The sequence below is a fragment of the Pristiophorus japonicus genome, chromosome 10, assembly GCF_044704955.1.
Source record: "Pristiophorus japonicus isolate sPriJap1 chromosome 10, sPriJap1.hap1, whole genome shotgun sequence".
NCBI classification, from domain to species: Eukaryota; Metazoa; Chordata; class Chondrichthyes; family Pristiophoridae; genus Pristiophorus; species Pristiophorus japonicus.
Window position 1 is genome coordinate 63850839 of NC_091986.1, and position 24034 is coordinate 63874872.

Consider the following 24034-nt stretch of genomic DNA (forward strand, 5'->3'; position numbering starts at 1 on the left):
TTGAGTAGTTTTATACCTCCTGCTCCACCAGTATGCATGCAACTGTTAGAGACTGGAGAAGGAAGTACAACAGGATTGAATAGATCTGAACTGAGCAAAATTAATACAGTTTTTCCTGCTGAACAGAAGTTATTGGCAAGCACAACAAACGGTAAAGATGGTAAGGAAAGCAACAGTGTAAATAGTATGGAAGAACTTTCTGTCAGTCCAAAACTGGAATTTAAAGATAAAGTTGAAGTAGATGTGGCAAAGCAATCTATACAAATGCAATCAGTGGATAAATGCTCCTATTCAGCCACAAGTAAAAGTTTGCTGAAACTGAATACCCCTTATAAAAAACAAAACTTAAAGTGCAAATGGAGTGACGATTGTCTTGAGGTAGATTGTTCCATAGCATCACCCAGTTATAGGCCAAAATCTATGAAGATCGAGGGTTCTTCAACTTGGACATCAGATCAGAAATTGACTGATTTGGCAGATAAACCAGTGACTATTGTGGGACCGTCTTTCGGCCCAGCAATAATAGGAGCAAACCTGCCTTCATCCCCCATGACTGTGCAAGAGGAGTTCAACATTTATCTGAAACAAAATATAGGTTCAGAAAGCCCAAGGTCAACAAGAGAAACTTCTCACAGTCGTAGACATGATGAAAGATCCTCACGAAGCTCCACGCCCCATAGTCCTGGATGTCAGCAAGATTTTTCACAAGAGGATTCTCCGTTTACAACAAATGAAGACTATGAGGGTACTGTATAGACTGATGTTTTTGTTAGATGGTAACATTTTGTAAATAAATATAATTGCCACCAAAACCATATTTATTTTGCCTTAAAAGTTTTTATATGTAAAAATGTAATTAAAGATACTTAGTGATAAGCATAACTAATTAACCAAAATTGGTATATCTTCTATTTGCTGTGTTAATTTGGATGTATGATGTGGATAGTCTGTTTCACATTGTAAGCATAAACCATCCAACCAGTGGCCACAACCTGTCAGCAGAAAAATGTCAGATGCATATCCTCTCAAAAAGACTATAGTAAATTCTAATTTAAATAAAATCATTTTATTACTAATAGTTGACAACTGGTCCCAAATTTTCACAGCCTTCTGGTACATTTCTACTGTAACTGCAGCTAGATCTTTGCTGGGAATTTCTGGGAAGCCTTTTCTGCGACGGAACCTTCAACTGCCCCAAATGAGAGTGCGTGGTAGGGACTCTGCATTGGGAATTCCAACTCTTCCAATCTCAATAGGACCCCATATAAATTTGGAGGCCATACAGTATGCCCATTAAGATGAGAACTACCAACCTCCACAATGGGGCCCCATCAGAGGCTCCAGATCAGGAATGCTGCCCGGACCCCCAAACAGCTGGATGGACAGGTAGTCATTTAAGGAGTGCTTCATTTTAAGAATAAAAATAATGCCACAATAGTTAGGCTTACTTTCTTTATAATTCTGCATTTGTTACATACGCAGAGTCTGACCAGAAGTACTGAGGAGAAGGTGTTACGCTTCAGTCAGTGATAGCACTCCCGACTGATTCAGAATGTCACATATTTAAGTGCCACATCAGGTCTTGAGCACATAATCTATGCTGACAGTTTAGCAGAGTAGAAACATAGAAAATAGGTGCAGGAGTAGGCCATTCGGCCTTCGAGCCTGCACCACCATTCAATAAGATCTGGCTAATCATTCACCTCAGTACCCCTTTCCTGCTTTCTCTCCATACCCCTTGATCCCTTTAGCCGTAAGGGCCATATCTAATTCCCTCCTGAATATATCCAATGAACTGGCATCAACAACTCTGCGGTAGAGAATTCCACAGGTTAACAACTCTCTGAGTGAAGAAGTTTCTCCTCATCTCAGTCCTAAATGGTCTACCCCTAATCCTAAGACTGTGTCCCCTGGTTCTGGACTTCCCCAACATCGGGAACATTCTTCCTGCATCTAAACTGTCCAGTCATGAATTTTATATGTTTCTATGGGATCCCCTCTCATCCTTCTAAACTCCAGTGAATACAGGCCCAGTCGATCCAGTCTCTCCTCATATGTCAGTCCTGCCATCCCGGGAATCAGTCTGGTGAACCTTCGCTGCACTCCCTCAATAGCAAGTGCGTCCTTCCTCAGATTAGGAGACCAAAACTGAACACAATATTTCAGGCGAGGCCTCACCAAGGCCCTGTACAACTGCAGTAAGACCGCCCTGCTCTTATACTCAAATCCTCTCGCTATGAAGGTCAACATGCCATTTGTCTTCTTCACCGCCTGCTGTACCTGCCAACTTTCAATGACTGATGTACCATGACACCCAGGTCTCGTTGCACCTCCCCTTTTCCTAATCTGCTGCCATTCAGATAATATTCTGCCTTCGTGCTTTTGCCACCAAAGTGGATAACCTCACATTTATCCACATTATATTGCATCTACCATGCATTTGCCCACTCACCTTACCTGTCCAATGCAGCCTGCAGCCTCTTAGCATCCTCCTTACAGCTCACACCGCCACCCAGCTTAGTGTCATCTGCAAACTTGGAGATATTACACCCAACTCCTTCATCCAAATCATTGATGCATATTGTAAATAGCTGGGTTCCCAGCACTGAGCCCTACGGCACCCCACTAGTCACTGCCTGCCATTCTGAAAAGGACCTGTTAATCCCGACTCTGCTTCCTGACTGCCAACCAGTTCTCTATCCAGTCAGTACATTACCCCCAATACCATGTGCTTTGATTTTGCACACCAATCTCTTGTGTGGGACCTTGTCAAAAGCCTTTTCAAAGTCCAAATATACCACATCCACTGGTTCTCCCTTGTCCACTCTACTAGTTACATCCTCAAAAAATTCTAAAAGATTTGTCAAGCATGATTTCCCTTTCATAAATCCATGCTGACTTGAACCGATCTGATCATGTCACTGCTTTCCAAATGCGCTGTTATTTCATCTTTAATAATGGATTCCAACATTTTCCCCACTACTGATGTCAGGCTAACCGATCTATAATTACCCGTTTTCTCTCTCCTTTTTTAAAAAGTGGTGTTACATTAGCTACCCTCCAGTCCATAGGAACTGATCCAGTGTCGATAGACTGTTGGAAACTGATAACCAATGCATCCACTATTTCGAGGGCCACTTCCTTAAGTACTGTGGGATGCAGACGATCAGGCCCCGGGGATTTATCGGCCTTCAATCCCATCAATTTCCCCAACACAATTTCCTGCCTAATAAGGATTTCCTCCTTCTCACTAGACCCTCGGTCCCCTAGTATTTCCGGAAGCTTATTTATGTCTTCCTTCGTGAAGACAGAACCAAAGTATTTGTTCAACTGGTCTGCCATATCTTTGTTCCCCATTATAAATTCACCTGAATCTGACTGCAAAGGACCTACGTTTGTCTTCACTAATCTTTTTCTTTTCACAAATCTATAGAAGCTTTTGCAGTCAGTTTTTATGTTCCCAGCAAGCTTCCTATAATATTCTATTTTCCCCCTCCTAATTAAACCCTTTGTCCTCCTCTGCTGGATTCTAAATTTCTCCCAGTCCTCAGGTTTGCTGTTTTTACTGCTCAATTTATATGCCTCTTCCTTGGATTTAACACTATCCCTAATTTCCCTTGTTAGCCACGGTTGAGCCACCTTCCCCGTTTTATTTTTACTCCAGACAGGGATGTACAATTGTTGAAGTTCATCCATTTGATGTACTGAAGGAGTGCTGCACTGTTGGAGGTGCTGTCATTCAAATGAGATGTTAAACCGAGATCGGATCTTTTCTCTGAGGCGAACAAAAAGATTCTTATTTGAAGAAGAGCAGCAAATTCTCCCAGTGCCTTGAACAACATTTATTTGTTACCCATCATCTTCCATACAAGTAGACATAGGTCTTCTTGGCTTGCCTGTGATAGTATTACAGCCACCTTTCATGTATGCTCCTCGAAGATGCACAAGGATATCCTGTAATAGTTACCTGACCTTTTTTTTAACAATCCGTGTGTTTCTCTCTGACCCTTTGTTTCACTCTCTTCAATTTAATAATTTCTTTATGTGACCTCTGCTGGTGTCCAGCTCGTACCATCTGGCCTCAATTACAGTAATCAGTGCCTCCACTTCACCCTGTAAGGAATTCTTGGTTCTCGAGCCACATTGCATATTGTATTGCAGCTCCGATTTTTCCACTAAGAATTAAAGTTCTCACACTCAACTGGCTCTTTAAAAGTGGATAAATGCAGACCGGGAGCTGTACTGGGCATGCGTGCCCATAGCGGTCATGTAAAAAACGTCCCTTTTTTTGCGCATGTGCAGAAGAGAGCTGTCATTTACTCTACATGCCGACTGTTTGTACTAACACAAGGTGTGCCACCTGAGGGCACAGTAGTGGGAGACTTGTAGGTTACCTGTACAGGTGTGCCTGGCCTAGTATAAGAAGCAGGCCACCAGGTGTGATCCTCACTCTGGAGTTAACAAATAAAGGACGAAGGACACTATAGTTCAAGTGCAGCACATTGCCTCATGGAGTCATTATTAGACCATCCAAGACACAACAATTGCCGATTTCGGCGACCACCTCAACGAAGTGCTGCCGGACATTTTTGTCATTGGAATTGGCCATGAGGGCCTTCTTCACAAGATTACAGACTTTCACGCAAAAATGACTACCCTTGGTACGTTGCAGCAGTTCGCCGATGGTGATGATTGGGACGCCTTCGTGGAGAGGCTCGAACATTTCTTCACAGCAAACGACCTGGCAGGAGACGATCCAGCCACACTGGTTGATAAGCGCAGAGCTATCCTGCTAACCAGTTGTGGGCCCACTGTCTATCGCCTCATCAGGGACTTTCTGGCACCAGCGAAGACAACAACCAAGACGTACGAGGAGCTCGTAACACTGATCCATGAGCAACTCAAGCCCAAGGAGAGCATCCTCACAGCCGGACACCGGTTCTACACCCACCAACGGCCTGAAGGCCAGGAAATCGCGAAATACGTCGCAGACCTCAGGAGGCTGGCTGCACCGTGTGATTTCGGCGACCACCTCAACGAAGTGCTGCGGGACATTTTTGTCATTGGAATCGGCCATGAGGGCCTTCTTCATAAGCTACTGTCGGCGGACACCACAGTCGCACTGCAGAAGGCCATCTCTGTGAGCCAGGCATTCATGACCTCGACCTGCGGTTCTAGGCAAATAACTCACTCTCAGGACTCAAACCCGGCAGGTTTTGTGCACAGTGTGGACTGTAGAACGTGAACCATCTCAGCCTCCGAGTCCCTTAACTCAGAGTCCGCTGATGGGGGGCTAATCGAGTAGCTCCATGCTGGCATTGTGGAGGGAATCACAGGGCTCACCAGTGCCGCTTTAAAGACTATGTATGCAAGGGCTGCTGCACAAAGGGCCACCTCCAGTAAATGTGTAAGAAAAATATGACTCACTGTCGATGAAGAGTCTGCAAATGGTCATGAATCCAGCGCAGATTATGAAACGATAAGCAGAGAGGCAGCTCAGCCCCACGATGAGGTATATAGCATGTTTACCTGCACCACCGAGTGTTCCCCGTTGAGAATGGAAGTCGAGATAGATGGCGTTCCAGTTTTCATGGAAGTGGACACGGGGGCGAGCCAGTCAGTAATGAATCAAGAAGCCTTTGAGAGACTATGGGACAATCAAGCTGAACGACCAAGTTGGCCCCGGTTCAGGCAAAGCTGCGCACCTACACCGATGAACTTATCCCAGTCTTTTGTAGTTTGAATGTAAAGGTACTCCATGATGGCGCGGTGCACAGGTTACCTCTGTGGATTGTTGCAGGTGATGGACCAACGCTACTCCGAAGAAGGTGGATGGAGAAGATCCATTGGAAGTGGGAAGACTTCACCTCTCCAGCGATCGACGTCCTCCGCGTTCGGAGGCACAGCAAGCATCTCACTTGAGGGGGGACCCGACACCAGAAAGCAGACCAGCACAGCACCCGAGGCACAGACCGCTCAGCACTACTGCGTGGAAATCCAGCTGGGACGACCCGAACGCACCTTCCAGGCTCCGGTGGCAGGACTCCAGAGGAAGAAAATCGGATCCAAAGGCGACTTCCCAGCTTCAGTGGCAGAACCCGGGGAGAAGAATGATAGGTCCTTACGATACAGTATAAATGCACACGAGGCCCATGCTTGAGAGAAGGTCAGTCTGTGACCTATCCTTTATTCCTTAGCAGTCAAGTGATGAAGGTGGGTGGAGCTTCCCCTTTTGTACCTGAAGGTCCAGATTAGGAGTGTCTCCCACCTAGTGGTCATTGTTCTCACAGTGTACAACTTAGGTCAGATTATACATGGGTTGCAATGCTGGTTGAATACATGACATCACCTCCCCCACAAAGTCTTATTGGGATCACAGGTTGAGTTTCTCTGGTGGTTTACGTTCTCTTGTAGAGCACCTGAGTTGGGGCTCCGGTTGTTGGGCGCTGGCCTGAGTGTCTGCTGTTTGCGGTGCCTCAGGCCAGTCCGGACTGCCCACAGTGATTGGGCTCTCCTCCCTTTGGTTCCGGTGTTCGGTCACCTGTGGTGAAGTGAACTCTACGTCGTGTTCTTCCTCTGTTTCTTCGATGGGATTGCTGAACCTCCTTTTTGATTGATCCACGTGTTTGCGGCAGATTTTCCATCGGTATGTTTAACTACCAGAATCCTATTTCCCTCTTTGGCAATCACAGTGCCTGCGAGCCATTTGGGCCCTGCAGCATAGTTGAGGACAAAAACAGGATCATTTACATCAATAAATCGCGCCCTCGCATTCCTGTAATGGTAGTCATATTGTGGCTGGCGCCTGCTCTCGACAATTTCTTTCATGGTGGGGTGTATAAGGGATAACCGGGTTTTGAGCGTCCTTTTCATAAGCAGCTCTGTGGGTGGAACCCCTGTGAGCGAGTGTTGTCGGGATCTATATGCCAACACGAGGCGTGATAAGCGTCTTTGTAGGGAACCCCCTTGGATTCTGAGCATCCCCTGTTTGATTATCTGCGCTGCTCATTCTGCCTGGCCGTTTGAGGCCGGCTTGAACGGTGCCATTCTGACGTGGTTAATTCCATTGCCTGCCATGAAGTCCTGGAATTCAGTGCTTGTGAAGCACGGGCCATTGTCACTGACCAAGTCATCCGGTAGACCGTGGGCGGCGAACATTGCAGTAGACTTTCTACCGTGGCAGAGGATGGGCTTGAATTTAAAATGTCACACTCGATCCATTTGGAGTAGGCGTCTACGACAACCAAAAACATTTTTCCCATGAAAGGACCTGCGTAGTCCACATGGATGCGTGACCATGGCTTGGCAGGCCATGGCCAGGGGCTAAGGGGAGCTTCCCTGGGCGCATTGCCCAGCTGAGCACACATATTGCACCTGCGAACACAAAGTTCCAGATCTGCGTCTATCCCTGGCCACCAAACGTGTGACCTGGCAATTGCCTTCATCATGACAATGCCCGGGTGCTCATTGTGGAGTTCTCTGATGAACACCTCTCTGCCCATCTGGGGCATGACTACTCGGTTTCCCCACAGTAGGCAATCGGCTTGAATCGAGAGTTCATCCCTGCGCCTGTGAAATGGTTTAAATTCCTCAGGGCATGCCCTGTACGTGGCTGCCCAGTCCCCATTCAGGAAACATTTCTTGACTAGAGACAATAGCGAGGCTCTATTTGTCCAGACTTTAATCTGACGGGCTGTCATGGGTGAGCCTTCGCTTCCAAAAGCTTCAACAGCCATGACCATCTCAGCAGCATACTCGGTAGCCCCCTCAGTGGTGGCTAGTTGGAGCCTGCTGAGTGCATCGGCGTAGTTTTCGGTGCCCGGTCTGTGCCGAATTGCATAGTCATAGGCTGCTAACGTGAGTGCCCACCTCTGTATGCGGGCCGATGCGTTTGCATTTATGGCCTTGTTGTCGGCCAAAATGGACGTTAGGGGCTTGTGATCTGTCTCCAGCTCAAATTTCCTACCAAACAGGTACTGGTGCGTTTTCTTTACTGCATATACACATGCACCCGACACCATAGGATGACACATCACACGTTAACAGAAGTTTCTTACATGGGTTGTATAGTGTTAACAGAGTGTTGGAACATAATAAATTACGTGCTCTATTAAAAGCCCTTTCCTGGCTGTCCCCCCAGATCCATTCGCGACCTTTGCGTAGGAGCACGTGTAGTGGCTCTAGCAGCGTGCTCAATTTGGGAAGTTTCCAAAATAGTTCAGGAGTCGCAGAAACGAACGCAGCTCCGTCGTGTTACGGGGTGTGCGTGCTCTCTGGATCGCTTCCGTCTTGGACGCAGTAGGGCTGATCCTGTCCACTGCTACCCTCATCCCCAGGAATTGTACCTCTGGAGCTAGGAAGACGCACTTTGCCTTTTTCAGTTGCAGCCCTACCCGGTCCAGTCTGCGTAGCACCTCCTCCAGGTTGTGGAGGTGTTCTTCAGTATCGTAACCCGTGATGAGGATGTCATCCTGAAAAACCACCGTCTCTGGAATCGACTTGAGGCTTTCCACCTTTCGTTGGAAGATCGCGGCGACCGAGCGAATCCCGAACGGACATCTGTTGTACTCAAACAACCCCTTGTGTGTTGTGATGGTGGTCAGCTTCTTTGACTCACTCACCAGCTCCTGCGTCATGTAAGCTGAGGTCAGGTCCAATTTTGAAAAAAATTTGCCACCGGATATCGTCGCAAAGAGGTCCTCCGCTCTCGGTAGCGGGTACTGGTCTTGGAGTGACACCCGATTGATGGTGGCCTTGTAATCACCACATATCCTGACCGACCCATCCGCCTTGAGCACCGGCACGATCGGGCTCGCCCAGTCACTGAATTCGACTGGCGAGATGATGCCTTCCCTCAGCAGGCGGTCCAATTCGCCTTCTATCTTTTCCCGCATCACGTACGGCACCGCTCTGGCCTTGTGGTGTACTGGCCTGGCGTCGTGGTTTATGTGAATCACTACCTTGGCACCCATGAAAGTGCCGATGCCATGTTGAAATAATGAGTCAAATTTGTCCAGGATCTGTGAGCATGATACTCGCTCCACAGAGGAAATTGCATTGACATCGCCCCATTTCCAGTTCATGACAGCAAGCCAACTCCTTCCCAGTAGTGCGGGTCCGTCCCCCGGGACAACCCAGAGTAGCAACCTGTTCTCCGAATCTTTGTGGGTCATGACTACTGTGGCGCTGCCTAGCACCGGAATGATCTGCTTTGTGTAAGTCCGTAGCTGTGCGTCAATCGGCAATAATTTTGGCCTCCTGGCCTTGGACACCCACAACTTTTCGAACTGTTTGATACCCATCAGGGACTGGCTGGCGCCTGTGTCTAGCTCCATTGATACTGGGATGCCATTGAGGAGCACTTTCATCATTATCGGTGGCGTCCTGGTGTATGAATTGTATACGTGCTCCACTTGAACTCGCTGAACTTCAGCTTCCAGCGATTTCTCCCAGCGTTCATTTCTGCAATTTCTGGTATTTTGCTCATCTCTGCAAACTCCGGCTGAGTGTGTGCCTCCACGCCTCCAACATGAGCTGCTGTTGGAAACAAAAAGTCCCTTGCCAGTCGATCGTCCCTGTCTGCCCCTGTGACTGTACTTGAATGCGCCATTAATAGGTGTTGATGGCCCCATTACTGGCCACATTGTCTCTTGCAATGGTGTGAATCGCCGTTCAACTTGCCATTGTCTCTGTCGAATTCCCTCTCTGGGTACGACTCCATGTTGGGCCATGCCCGATTGCCCTTGTCTGCCTGGAGAACTGTGTGCTGCTTTAACAATGTTGAATCTCTGTCCCAACCATTCCTTAACACAGTATCTCTCATCTGTTCTGCTAGTGGCCATGCTCGCGTAGTTTAAATCCCAGTTGCTCATCGCCATTGATAGGTCCTTACTATACAGTATAAATGCACACGAGGCCCATGCTTGAGAGAAGGTCAGTCTGTGACCTATCCTTTATTCCTTAGCACTCAAGTGATGAAGGTGGGTGGAGCTTCCCCTTTTGTAGCTGATGGTCCAGGTTCGGAGTGTCTCCCACCTAGTGGTCATTGTTCTCACAGTGTACAACTTAGGTCAGATTATACATGGGTTACAATGCTGGTTGAATACTTGACAAAAAGGATCACCGCAGTCGACATTGTGGATCGAGGAAAGATGGCGCCCAAACAACGAGGTGATGCGCTGAAGAAAAAGATGGCCGCGGCCAGACCACGATGTGCAGCGCTGATGGAGCAATACGTGGCACCAAATGGAGAAGAGGATTGGGGTAAAGAAAGCAAGGCTCTCTTAATGGAGGCCTGCAACCCACTACAATTAAAGGGACAGTTCCACACACTGAAGCAATGTAATAGCAACTGTAAGTTAGAGACAAAATGTGTAACTGATGATCAGAGTTGTGTACATGCAATAAGCAAGGGAAAGTTGCGCGATCATGTAAAATGTGTAATTGATGATCAGAATTGTGTACATGCAACCAGCGAGGAAAAGTTGCACGATCGCGATCGGAGCTACAGAGTATCCACCATAAGTAATGAAAAGTTGTGCGATGTAGGATTTCAACTGTACGCAGCCAATGCAGTGGGCAGACACCCATCGGGAGCACACAGGTCCAGCGAGCTACCCAAAGCTGTAGTCTTTGTCCCCGGGACCAGAGTTATGCACCATGGAGTGTAGCCACAAGCAGCCAATGCACACGAGCTGCAGAGCAAGTGATCTCAGGAGGGAAATGGCACCGGTATGGATACCCTGCCCCTGGTCAGCTCCACCTTTCAGGCACCTGATGGCACCAACCGCCACGAGCCCGGAAGAGCAAACTGTGCTAAGGCACAGGCCCCAGACCCCATCGCCACCAAGGCCATACCTGGAAACGAAGTGTCACTCGCTACAGTCCTCCCAAAGGGAACCGAGACCAGCCAGGATCCCAAACCAAACAACGCCCAGGCTAGCGAGTCAGCTGTTCCCTGTGCACTGCTAGACGACAGCCCCTCAAGGAGCAGCAGTGATCCAGGGGGAAAGAAGGGACAGCGAGGTCACAGGCATCTGTGAACCTGCCTGATGCTAGGAACTACGGCAACAGCCCCAAGAGCAGGCAACTTGAGCCAACTGGGTTCCCACTGCCAGCACTGGGCACCGCGCCGCCACCAGACTGCCTGGACTCCATCCAGCAGTTCTGAACTAGTTTGTCCTTACACACCGGTCGGTCACCGACCCTCAGTACGCATCGATAATGTAACTCACCAGTCTTAACGTAATGGTCTCACAACTGAACCACAAATGAATGCAAATGGTTTTCCTGAGCTTGAATGTATATGAACGCACTGAGCCTCGGCATAACCTATATGTGGGAGGGGGAGAATGGAGTGGTCAGGGACACACACAGACACCAACAGCACTCTACCGCACCAACCACTCACCCAAGATTGAAATGACCCGCCAAGGGTCAACCAGATAGAGTTAAGCCCAGAGCACAGTCAATGCAGAGGCGATTTGCACTAAAGGCTTGCGGGAGAGTGATGTCATGTAGCCTACATGGCTACTGTTTATACTATCACAAGGTGTACCACCTGAGGGCACAGCAGTGGGAGACTTTTAGGTTACCTGTACAGGTGTACCTGACCGAGTATAAAAGGCAGGCCACCAGGTGTGATCCTCACTCTGGAGTTAACAAATAAAGGACTAAGGTCACTACAGTTCAAGTGCAACACATTGCTTCGTGAAGTCATTATTAGAGCATCCAAGGACACACGGGGGGCATCGTTATTTTGACGCAGACAATCGGCTACACACCCCCAAAGCTAAAGGATAGGCTGCGTGGCGCCAATTAAAAAAAATAGAACGGGTAAACTTGCTCGTTATTTTTTTGGCGTAGCCGGGGCCAAAAAAAATGAGTGTAACTCTTACAATACACAAAAAAAATGGCATTGGGGAAAATTGAGCCCATAGTCTCCAGTATTATTACCTTTTTAGTACAACAGTTCTATGTTCCAGGGCTAGTTTTCACATTCTAAGGTATTAACTCTATTCTTTATCAGTACACTAACTCCATGGGGATGAAATTGGCTTCCTTTGCCTCCCGTTAGCACCTCCGGGGAGGGATAACATGGTACTACCGGCTCTGCGACCAGGCACGGCGAGAGTACTGATGCCCACGAACTTGCCTTGCATTTAGCGATGGTGGTAAACCCTAATGCCACGATCCCCTGTGCCCTGGAGATCGTGACGTCATCCGGTGCACAGTGCTCTGGTACCGCACCAGATGCATAATTCGGTTCCGCCTCCTGCAGCATCGCTGGATGTCAACACCAGCAGCTGCAGGAGGCGTTGTATGGTAGGCCGGCCGCTGGGGAGCAGCATTTAAAGGGAGCGCCAGTGAGGTACATGAAAAATCTTGCAGAACCCTCTGTGCATTTTATTTCCCTTTTCTTCGACCGCGATTGCTCAGCCCTGCACTCTGTTCGAGTGTTTGTGGCTGATCGTCGTGGATGGCGGCTGCTGTCGGTAAGCAGGGGTGTTGATTTATTGTCGAGCCTCCAGCAATGGTCCTTCCCTTTAAGGGAGGGAAGGAACCTCGGATCCCGGCAGCGCTGCACTGGACATTGTGCAACGCTCTGCCGCTACCACCCCTCTTGCCTGGTTTAGCGCTCCAAGGGAAGTGGTAGCGCTTGATTTAGCGCTCCACTTCCTTCCCGGAGCATTAAACCCAAAGTTCGCATCGGCTTCACTTGCACAGCGCCCGGCGATATTTTTGAACTCCTGTGAAAGTTATCGCCCCGAACGGGGCGCTGCACAATCTAAACTAGCGACTTGATGTTTCATTAGTACATCAATTCTATATATTCTTTTTCAGTTTCTAAAGCATCCGCTCTAAATTTCTTTCTTATCCTGTAGGGTACTTTCACGATAAGAATACCCCCAGTATGAACCAATAATGTATTTTTGAGCATTACAGATAAGAAAGATCTCAGATAAAATCCCTGGGAACATCTCAGTTTTACGTCTAATCCAAAAGACGGTTTAGTAATTACTTGTACCATATCATGCAGCACAAGTGTCGAAACCTTTCTTTGAACAATTTCATGTAATGTAGAATAGAATTCTAACAGCATTAATAATATTAATGAAAACTGTGGCATTTTTTGGAAAAAAGCTGTTAGTATATTTTATCTAAGTCAAGCATACTGTGCATTATTTTGAATTGTACAGAATTTGGTAACATATACTAATTGCATGACAAAAACTTAATGATATCTTTTTCTATTTTTTAGTCTATTACCAATCTGAGAGTCCATTATTATCACATCCAGTGCACTAGGACAAATTAAACAAGAGAAGGTACTATGAGTAATGTATGTTAAGTATTCAGCTTTAACAAACATTTATTACTTGCCACACTGAAAAACTAATAACATGAAAAAATTGTTTTCTTGAATTGCAGTTTCATCATCAGGATTTCTTAAAACTTACAGCCACAAGACATGACATCGATGAAGCAAATGAATACCTTGTTGCCTGCTGATCTGATTCAGTTACATCACATGTAGCATTTCACTTGCTTAAATAAACATCATTATGGCAAAGTGAATAATACATGGATAGTCTTTTAGTTAAATGCAAACATAATTTGGAAAGAGGTTATGAGTAGGAATCTTGGAGGCCTACATACTAACAAATTTCACATGGTGTTGATCACAAGTTGAGACACTAAATAGGATAAATGCAATCAGAAAGTAGGCCTTCACTCATTTAATATATGACACGGATTTCCAGCTGTGGATTCAACCGGTGTATTTTAATACGTTAAGGAGAACCCAAGAGGTAATTTAAACTTGTGTATAATTTCCTGATATTCCTGCCTGCATATCACTGATTCATATTCATATTACAAAGTTTCCAGGCTTGCCAGATGCACAGCTGAATATTGGCCCGGAATTTGCAGCCAGCAGCAAAGCGAAGACACTCCACACAGGGATCTCGCAATCCGTGTCGAGAGCTTTGAGTTTTCTGACCTTGAATTCAATTCAACGGAAGTTAATAGGGATTCCATTTTGTGAATTGTTGTGACATCAACAGGCTGTCTAAGCAGCTAATCAAAAGGCAGAATTCTCACAGACAGCAAACAAGGAAGTGGGTAAGCCCTTAATATTCTAAGGGGGAGAAATTCCCCAGCGCCTCGATTGGGGGCAGTAACCGACTCGGGGCTGGACTACCTTCACCCGGCACAGAAGTTCTGCTCCGACCGCAAAATTGCAGTTACCACCCATCACAGGAAGGACGCGCTCCACTTCCTGTAGGGGCGGGTTCCAGGGCGCTACTAGAGCGAGTTGGTTAGCTCTACATAGCTGCTCCCCAGTGGCGGGCGGTGCAAAATGGGCAATTTCGACCCCCAACTTTTTTAAGTAGTTAGAGGGAGCAAAACAAAGGTTGGAGCTCTCACATGGGGAAAAAGCAAACCTAAAATAAAGATGCACAAACTTAAAAATGTTTTTAAAACATTTCTTAAAATGAACAAATCTCACACTGCACAAAATTTAAATTATTTTTCCAGGCTCTTAACTTTTGTTTAGCAGTCAATACGCTGTTAAAGCCCCAATTATATCTAATCTCTTTGGATGGAACTTTTAATTTAACAGTGTACTTACTGCGGTAGAGCCGAAGTTTCCGTCTGTTTCAGTGATTTATGCGATTTCACTGATTTCTGTGGGGGTCAAGTGGAGGTGGGCACGGCACAGCCAGTTGTGGAGCTGTCATTGACAGACCCCAGCTTCGGGTTTCTGCATGTGCACCAAATCCAAAAGTTGTGGTCAGTTTCAAATTCAGGGCCAAAGTATATAAAGAGCCATACTTGGACATTGTTAGAAGCAATTAAAAAACATTTTTTTTAATGACATCATTTAAATGACACAGCCATTTTTTTCTGCAACTAATCAATCTCCCGTGGTGTTGCACATGGGGAGTCGAGACCACTTCAGACTAAGCAGAGTTAGCGGATGGGAAGATATTGAAGGCAGATGAGGAGATTAGAGGCAGTTGGAAGGTGACTAAGGAGAGACAGGTGAGGGAGGAGAGTGAGCGGGGAGGAAAAAAGCAAGTCAGGTAAAGGGGAGTGAAGAGGGGGGGAAGAATGAGAGGAGAGCATAGAAGGTGAGGTGAGCAGTAGGGAGATGGAGAGAGATGGGGAGACAAAAGAGGAGGGAGTGAAGAAAAAGTTGGATGGGGTTGAGGAGAGTGAGGAAATGATGGTGAAGACAGGGAAGGGAAAAGGAGAGGAGTGGGTCAGGAGACGAGGAAAGGAAGGGTTTTACAAGAGGGGAGCGAAGAAGAGAAAGGAGGGGAAAGGGTAAGGGGAGAGGAGAATAGACACTGAGGATGGTAGGGGATGGGGAGGGTAAAGAGAAGGAAAGGAAGGTAGAGTGACGACAATGCAGCTAGCTGCTACAGGGTTATGCAAAGTGAAGAAATGTGAAAGAAAGGAGAAGAATTAGGTAGAGGAGAGGGTAAGAGGGTGGGGATGAGTTGGGAGAGGAAAGGGGAGAGGGAGGGGTAAGGATGTAAGGTGAGGAGAGAGTGGAAGGGGCAAGTGGAAGGTTAATTCAGTTTTGTTGTAGGAGGTAGGCACCTTTAGAATATACCAGAACACTAGGCATTAGGCACCTGCTAGATATATCTAACCGCATATAAGTTTAAAGTGGCCACACATAAAATGGCTGCCCAGGCATGATGGGAAATTAGGTAGTCAAGCTGTGAACTGTTGAATGTTCAATGACCGAGCAATAACCCTGTGAGGCCCACTATAGGAATGCCTTGGATGCAGGATAAGAATAATGAGGAGAGAACCCATCTCCCGTAAACAAGGTCATAAACCAATTAATTCCCCAGGAAGAAAGAGATAAGAGAACCCATCTCCTGTAAACAAGGTTATAAACCAATTATTTCTCCAAGAAGAAAGAAATAGGGAGAGAACCTATCTCCTGTAGCAAAGTCATCAATCAACCCGAGCTGACAATAACTGAACATATGGTTCCTGAGGCACCAGGGGAATTCTATTGGGTTAAAAGAACCTATATGTAATCTATAATCATTGTGATTGGCTTGTGTCCAGCCATGATGGGCTGTGTAACTGTAGTAAAATGTTTGTAACTGTTGTGAAATATATAAAAGTGCATGTAACCCTTTGTTCTGTGGAGAGAAGCCTGGACTCAGTCTTGTGATTTCCTCCCCGCTAGCGTTAATAAAGGCCGCGACGGCGTTAGAACCGACTCTGAGTGTTGAGTGATTCTTCTGAGAAAACACTAACGCTAACAGTTCCATGGAGCTTAACTTTCATTCACGGTGCACCGGTGGTGTAGTTTGTGCGGCATGAAGAATAGGAGCATAGGAGGCCAAGATGGCCCCTTTTTTAAGAGCCAACGGGGTGGAAAGGAGTTACTGCTCAGTCAGGGGGGAGTGGCCAACAATTGGGACATTGCCCTCGTCACTTTTTCAGGCGGAGAAGGTGACCGCCCTGCCCGTGTTCCTGTCGGCAACCCCTTACCGCCCGGCGGTGACCCCTTATCACTCTGAGGGAAATTGCCCTACGGGAGCAGAGCAGGCACCAGTCAGTGCCCCCAACAGATTTCCCCATCAGGAAGTTGCTGGGCAGCGCGTACACGCTTAAAGGGGAGGGCATTCTGTCGCGGCCGGCATTTAATTTTAATTGTCGGCCGACTCTGAAGTCGGCCTGATAATGGCGACCACAGGTTCGGCTAGGCCGCCAACATGCAGCCCGTCACTCGCTCTTGGGTGCCAGACCGCTGGCCTTGCCAAAGCCCTCCCTGGTGGCCCAGTGGTGCAACTAAAGTGGCTGCAGAGCTTGCAGTGCCCCAAACCCCCCCCCCCACCCTTTAACTGATGACACTGCTCGCCTTCCACCCCACTCCCAACCTACTTCCAGCCCCGCTGCTGCCCGAAACACTGCCCCAACACAAAAAGAGGGCAAAATCACTCTTAATCACTGCCCCATCAAATGCAGAGGTAAATCATCAATTAAATCGGAATGTACATCCCATTTGGGGCAGAGGGTAATTTTGGCTCTAGATTTTTTCCGTGAGGAATATCAGCAACAAAGTTCTGCTTCAGAAAAGCAGGCGCAGTGATCACAGAGTTCTGCTATAGTAGGGGCTTGTAGCAAAAGATTTCTGCCTTTGCCAAGAAGGTTGGTCATTGTATGACTTTTGTTTGAAAGGAGTTTTATTAATTCTTTTTGGTATGTATTGATGCTTGGGGTCACTAGACACCGGGGGGGGTGGGGGGGCGGGCACCACTGTCAGAGGTCCTCGGGCTGTACACGTGTGTGCGGGTCCTGGTATATAAGAGTGAGCACCATGTCATGTGGGCACTTCGGGCATGAATAAAGTTGAACCAGGTTTGCACCTGAATGAGTTTACAGTAACAAGTCTTGCGAGTCATTATATACATTACATTTGGTGACGAGGTAACTTAAGAACCTTCGCATGCACAATGGGCACCATTGGAATTCTGGAGAGATTCGTGGATGGCAAAGATTGGGCGGATTTTATTGACCGCCTGGATCAGTATTTCGTGGCCAACAAAATGGAGGAAGCTGGTGATGCAGTTAGGCGCAGGGCGGCTCACCGTTTGTGGTCCAAAAATTTATGGCCTCATAAAGAATCTTCTCTCACCTGCACGTCCAACGGACAAAGAGTATGGGGATATGTGCACTTTGGTGCGTGAACATCTCAAGCCAAAAGAGGATCATCTCAGACTATCGCTTCTACACACATGTTCGTGCTGAGGGCCAGGATGTGTCGGGATTCATCGCCGACCTAACACATCTGGTTGAGCCGTGTAAGTTTGAAAACGCGTTGGAAGACATGCTGCGAGATTTTTTCATGCTAAGCATCAACCATGATATGATCCTTCAGAAATTATTGGCTGCAGATACGCTGGATTTGAGCAAGGCCATCGCGACTGCCCAGACATGCATGGTGACTGATGATAATTTAAGGCAGATATCATCGAAGAGTCAGAGTTCCACGGCAAGTACTGTAACCAAGATTGTGTCGTCATCTGGCAGAGCTGCTTATGGCAGGGCCTACTCGACTGCTTATGTGAAACCTGTAGCTGCTCAAAGTCTGCCAACTGGTACGAATCCGATTTCACCCTGTTGGTATTGTGGGGGCTATCATCGGCCTTATCAGTGTTGGTTTAAACAGTACACCTGTAAAGACTGTTCAAAAGTGGGACATCTTCAGCAAATGTGCCCACAACTGAGCAAGCGTATTGCTGCTCATCACATTGATGATGATGAGCAGTCCAGTGCTGGCCCGGATATGCAACCCAAGATACCCGAAGAGGAAGTGTATTCGTTTCTGACAAAGAGCCAACCGATAATGGTCAATGTGAAGCTGAATGGTGTGCCTGTATCAATGGAGCTGGACACGGGTGCGAGTCAGTTGATAATGAGCCAAAGGACATTCGACAAGCTGTAGGACACTGAGGCTGTGAAGCCTAAGCTGAGTCCAGTCAATGCCAAGTTGTGTACTTACACTAAGGAGCTTATACCGGTGATTGGCAGTGCAGTAATCAAGGTGTCATATGATGGCATGGTTCACGATTTACCATCGTCCCGGGCAATGGTCCACCGCTGTTCAGCAGGAATTGGCTCGAGAAAATCAAGTCAAACTGGAATGATATCAAAGCATTGTCCTCGGTGGATGACACTTCATGTGCTCAAGTGCTGAAGAAGTTTCTTTCTTTGTTTGAACCAGGCATTGGCAATTTTACTGGAGCTAAGGTTCAGATTCACCTGGATTCTGAGGCAAGACCTGTCTTACATAAAGCTCGGTCTGTTCTGTACATGATAAGGGAGAAGGTCGAAATTGAGCTTGACAGACTCCAACATGAAGGGGTCATATCACCGGTCGAATTTAACAAATGAGCCAGTCCTATTGTTCCAGTGTTAAAGAATGATGGCACTGTCAGGATCTGTGGAGACTACAAGGTTACGATTAACCGATTTTTGAAACAGGATCAGTATCTGCTACCGAAGGCTGATGACCTGTTCACCATGCTAGCTGGTGGAAAGTCGTTCACTGAACTGGATCTGACGTCGGCCTATATGACACAGGAGCTTGTTGACACTTCAAAGAAACTCACCTGCATCAACACCCATAAAGGACTGTTTGTCTACAACAGGTGTCTTTTTGGAATCCGTTCAGCTGCAGCCATATTTCAGAGGAACATGGAGAGTCGACTGAAGTCCGTTCCTAGAACCATTGTGTTTCAAGATGACATTCTGGTCACAGGTCGTGATACTGCTGAACATCTGAACAATCTTGAAGAAGTCCTACATTGTCTGGACAAAGTGGGACTCAGTCTGAAACATTCGAAGTGTGTCTTCATGGTACCGGAAGTTGAATTCCTAGGGAGGAAAATTGCTGCTGATGGCATCAGGCCGACTGATTTGAAAACCAAGGCTATCAAAAATGCACCCAGACCTCAAAATGTGACTGAGCTGCGTTAATTCCTTGGGCTACTCAACTACTTTAGTCATTTCTTACCCAGATTGAGCACTTTATTAGAGCCACTGCACATGCTGCTCAGAAAAAGCGACAACTGGGTCTGGGGTTTATCTCAAGATAGAGCTTTTGAGAAAGCCAAGAATCTGCTCTGTTCGAACAAGCTGCTTGTTCACTATGATCCGTGTAAGCGTCTTGTTGTGGCCTGTGATGCTTCATCATATGGGGTTGGTTGTGTGCTCCAACAAGCAAATGAGTCGGGTAAGCTACAACCTGTTGCGTATGCTTCAAAAAGTTTGACAAAGGCGGAAAGAGCTTACAGCATGGTAGAAAAAGAAGCTTTGGCCTGTGTGTATGGGGTCAAAAAAATGCATTAGTACCTGTTTAGTCTTTGTTTTGAACTCGAAACGCCTCACAAGCCAGTCATTTCATTGTTTTCAGAAAACAAAGGTATTAATACCAATGCATTGTCCCGTATCCAGAGATGGGCGTTAATATTGTCTACCTATGATTATGTTATTTGTCATAGACCTGGCACTGAGAATTGAGCCGATGCACTGAGTCGTCTGCTGTTGCCCACCCCTGAAGTGGAGACGCCTCAACCTGCAGATCTACTGTTAGTAATGGATGCTTTTGAGAGTGAAGGAACTCCTGTCACTGCTCAACAAGTGAGGATCTGGACCAACCATGACCCTATTTTATCGGTTGTGAAACGTGTGTCCTCAGGGGTGATTGGTCTGCAATACCTATGGAAATGTGTGATGAGACCAAACCTTACAACCGTCACAAAGATGAACTATTCAGTCAGATTGTCGACTGTGGAACAATCGTTATGCCTAACAAAGGCAGAGAAAAATTTGTACGTGACCTACATAGCACTCATCCTGGTATCGTCATGATGAAAGCCATTGCCAGGGCTCATGTTTTGTGGCCTGGAATTGACACTGATCTGGAATCATGTGTGCATCAGTGCAATACTTGCATGGAGCTAAGTAAAGTACCAGCAGAATCTCCACTGAGTCTTTGGTCATGGCCATCTAAACCATGGTCGAGGATACATATCGATTTTGCGGGCCCTTTCCTGGGAAAGATGTTTTTTGTTGTGTTGGATGCATATTCAAAGTGGATAGAGTGTGTCATTATGTCATCCTGCACGTCTACAGCTACCATTGAGAGTCTTCGTATCATGTTTGCTACTTGTGGTTTGCCTGACATTGTTGTGAACGATAATGGATCTTGCTTCACAAGTCTTGAGTTTCAAGAATTCATGAAACTCAATGGTATCAGACATGTAAGGTCTGCTCCATTCAAACCTGCATCTAATGGTCAAGCAGAGCGTGCAGTTCAAATGATCAAGCAAAGCATGAAACATGTGACTCAGGGTTCACTGCAGACTTGTTTGTCATGTATATTCCTTAGTTACAGGACAAGACCTCACACGCTTACCGGGGTCTCCCCTGCTGAACTACTGATGAAGAGAAGTCTCAAGACCAAGTTTTTTCTTGTCCATCCTGATTTGAATGATCATGTTGAAAACAGACGTCAAAATCAGCAATGGTATCGTGATCGTGCTGCTGTGTCTGGTGACATCTCTGTCAACGATCCAGTTTATGTGCTGAATTATGGTCAAGGTCCAAAGTAGATCGTCGGTACTGTTACGGCCAAGGAGGGTAGCAGAGTGTTTATTGTCGTGCTCAAGAATGGGCAAAAATGCAGGGAACATGTTGATCAGATAAAACTGCAGCACACAGATGAACCGGAACCGGTTGAGGAAGATGCAGTCAGTGACCAACCAACCGATATTCATTCATCAGAAGACTCTGCTGTCATTACTGAATCTGGACGTTCAGTCTCTGATAGGGTCATTACCACTCCCATCAGATCAGTTACTCAGCCTCCAGTCATAACTGACTCAGAACACTCGTCCAGAACTGGAGTTGAACTGAGACGATCAACTCATGAGCGAAAAGCCCCAGACCGTCTTAATTTGTAAAGAGACTGATTCTAAGGTCTTGAAGGGGGATGTTGTTATGTATTGATGCTTGGGGACACTAGACACCAGGGGGCGCCACTGTCGGAGGTCATTGTGCTGTACGCGCGTGTGTGTGGGCCCTGGTATATAAGAGCGAGCACCATGTCACGTGGGCACCTTGGGCGCAAATAAAGTTGAACCAGGTTTACACCTGAGTGAGTTTACAGTAACAAGTCTTGCGAGTCATTATATACATTACACTTTTGGTCTGCTTTTTTTCAGTCAGTCTCCGATGAGCAGGTTTTGCTGGTTTTCTTAGTGCATGGCTTCATTTGGAGTTTCAGTTTGTGCAGTTTGATGATTCTTTTTCCATTTTCAGGCTGAGTTGTACATTATCCTTACGACTTTTTCTAAAGCTGATTCTTCCACCTGCATGGTTCTCAAGATAGGTTTCTATATTTTTGTTTCAGGTGATATATGACGTAATGTTAAGTACATAGCACCACATATGGATGCAAATACTGTTGGAATGTTGAAACAACTCATCAATTTTAATATATAATTGATGACAACGATGTTCCCCTTGGGTAACTCCCTCGATTTATCCTTGTTGGATCAAGAAAAGGCGATCTAATGGAGGGATGTCTAGCAGAATTAGAGATGCTCTGCACACATACACAAAGTCTTTCTCCTTTTTGTAAAAGAGCAGGGGGTGAAACTAAGTCACGCCTCTGTTGCGGCATTGTCCCGGGCGCTGGAAAATGGTTTGCGTCTGCCAGCACAAAATTCATTAGCTGGGCCCAGGGTTTGGAACACAGCGCTACGGGAGGCGTTTCACACCTCTTTTAGGGTGTTAGGCCGGTTGAGCCACTGAAAATCCTGAGTTAAACAGCCGTCCTGGGAGCACCCTACAGAGGCTTCCGTAGAGAAAAGAAAACCTGAAAAAAAAACACCAAAAACATTCCGAATTCATTACTGATGGGACCCCAACATAAATCGCAAAATTAAAAACTCACTCTTACCTGAAGTAGACATTTCTTCAGTCACTTCAGCCGGTACAGCTTGGAACAGCGGCTTTCATTGGTGTTCCCACTAGGACGTGCTATGGGGTGCTATGGAGCGGGCACGATCCAAATTTCAAGCTGGTGTCGTAACCAGAGATGCTGCACACCGGCTCGCCTCTCCCAGGCAGTACTGCTCCGCAGCCCCGCAAACCTGGCACCCGAATGTACCGGCGGTGCACTGGAAGCTGCCCGCCCGGGTGCAAGTGCATTCCGTCAGCAAAAGACCAAAAATCCAGCCTCAGCTGTTTCATTGAATACAACTAAGGGAACACGAGACCCAATGTCCCCCAAGATGTAGTCTCCTGGGTAAGGCAAAAAAATCATAGGCCATTTCAGTGAAAATATATTCTGGGATATTTCTCTTCGATCTCTCCACCGCCCCCCGCCGCCAAAGAGGTAGTGGAAAGCAACTTCCAGGAGATAACAATGACCACGATAGACAAAGAGGAGGTACTAAAAAGATTTTCAGTCCTCAAAGTAGAAAAGTCACCAGATCTGGATGGGATGCATCCTAGTTTACTGAGGGAAGTAAGGGTGGAAATTGCAGAAACTCCGGCCGCAATCTTCAAATCCTCCTTGGATATGGGGTGGTGCCAGAAAACTGAAGAATTGTATCTGTTACACCCCTGTTTTAAAAAATGGAATTGGGATTAACCCAGCAACTATAGATCAGTCAGCCCAACGTTGGTGGTGGGGAAAATTTTAGTGACAATAATCCGGGACCAAATTAATTGGCATTTGGAAAAGTATAGACGAATAAATGAAAGTCAGCATGGATTTATTAAAGGCAAATCGTGTTTGACTAACTTGATCGAGTTCTTTGATGAAGTAACAGAGAGGGTTGATAAGTGCAGTGCGGTTGATGTGTATATGGACTTTCAAAAGGTATACATAATGGACTTGCTAGCAAAATTAAAGACCATGTCTGTGACTTCGGCAGTGCTCTAGGGGCGGGTCGACCGGGAAATTGACAACGTTTGACAGCAGTTCGGGACCCTGTGCCTGTCCCACATGTCGGGTCTGCCTGCGCTGATGCACTTGAGACACTTGACGCTGAGTAGCGCCCTTTGGCAAGGTGCTTGAGACAATTATTGGCATACTTAGAAGCCCTTAACAGTGGTACTTTACTCACCTTTTGACGTTAACAGCTCGCACACAGATTTCACGTTGCTCCTGGACCCCGTTTGTTCATCTGAGGCAGAGGTTGAGTGGCCATTGAAGCACATGATTGGTGACAGCATTAAAACTTGTATAAAACCTCACAATTTACACCTGTACACTTTCCAAACCCAGAGACGCTTTGGTTTCTCCCTTTGGAAGACAGATTGTACTTAATGCAGGCTGTAAGTCTTTGTAGCAAACTCTGTATCCAGTGTCACCTCATTGGAACAACCTCTGTCACCATTGACGGATCGCTTCTGTCATCCCACCTTCAACTGGTATCTACTCCATCAGGATGGAAACTGTAAGAGCGAAAAACCTTAA

General features: G+C 46.7%; 1 long non-coding RNA gene across 1 annotated transcript; it reads left to right on the plus strand.

Moving 5' to 3' along the window:
- Positions 1-510: 510 nt before the first annotated feature.
- Positions 511-14442, plus strand: LOC139274746 (uncharacterized). Its single transcript, XR_011595586.1, has 3 exons — positions 511-745; positions 13262-13328; positions 13432-14442. It is a non-coding gene; the product is annotated as an uncharacterized lncRNA (long non-coding RNA).
- Positions 14443-24034: the final 9592 nt, after the last annotated feature.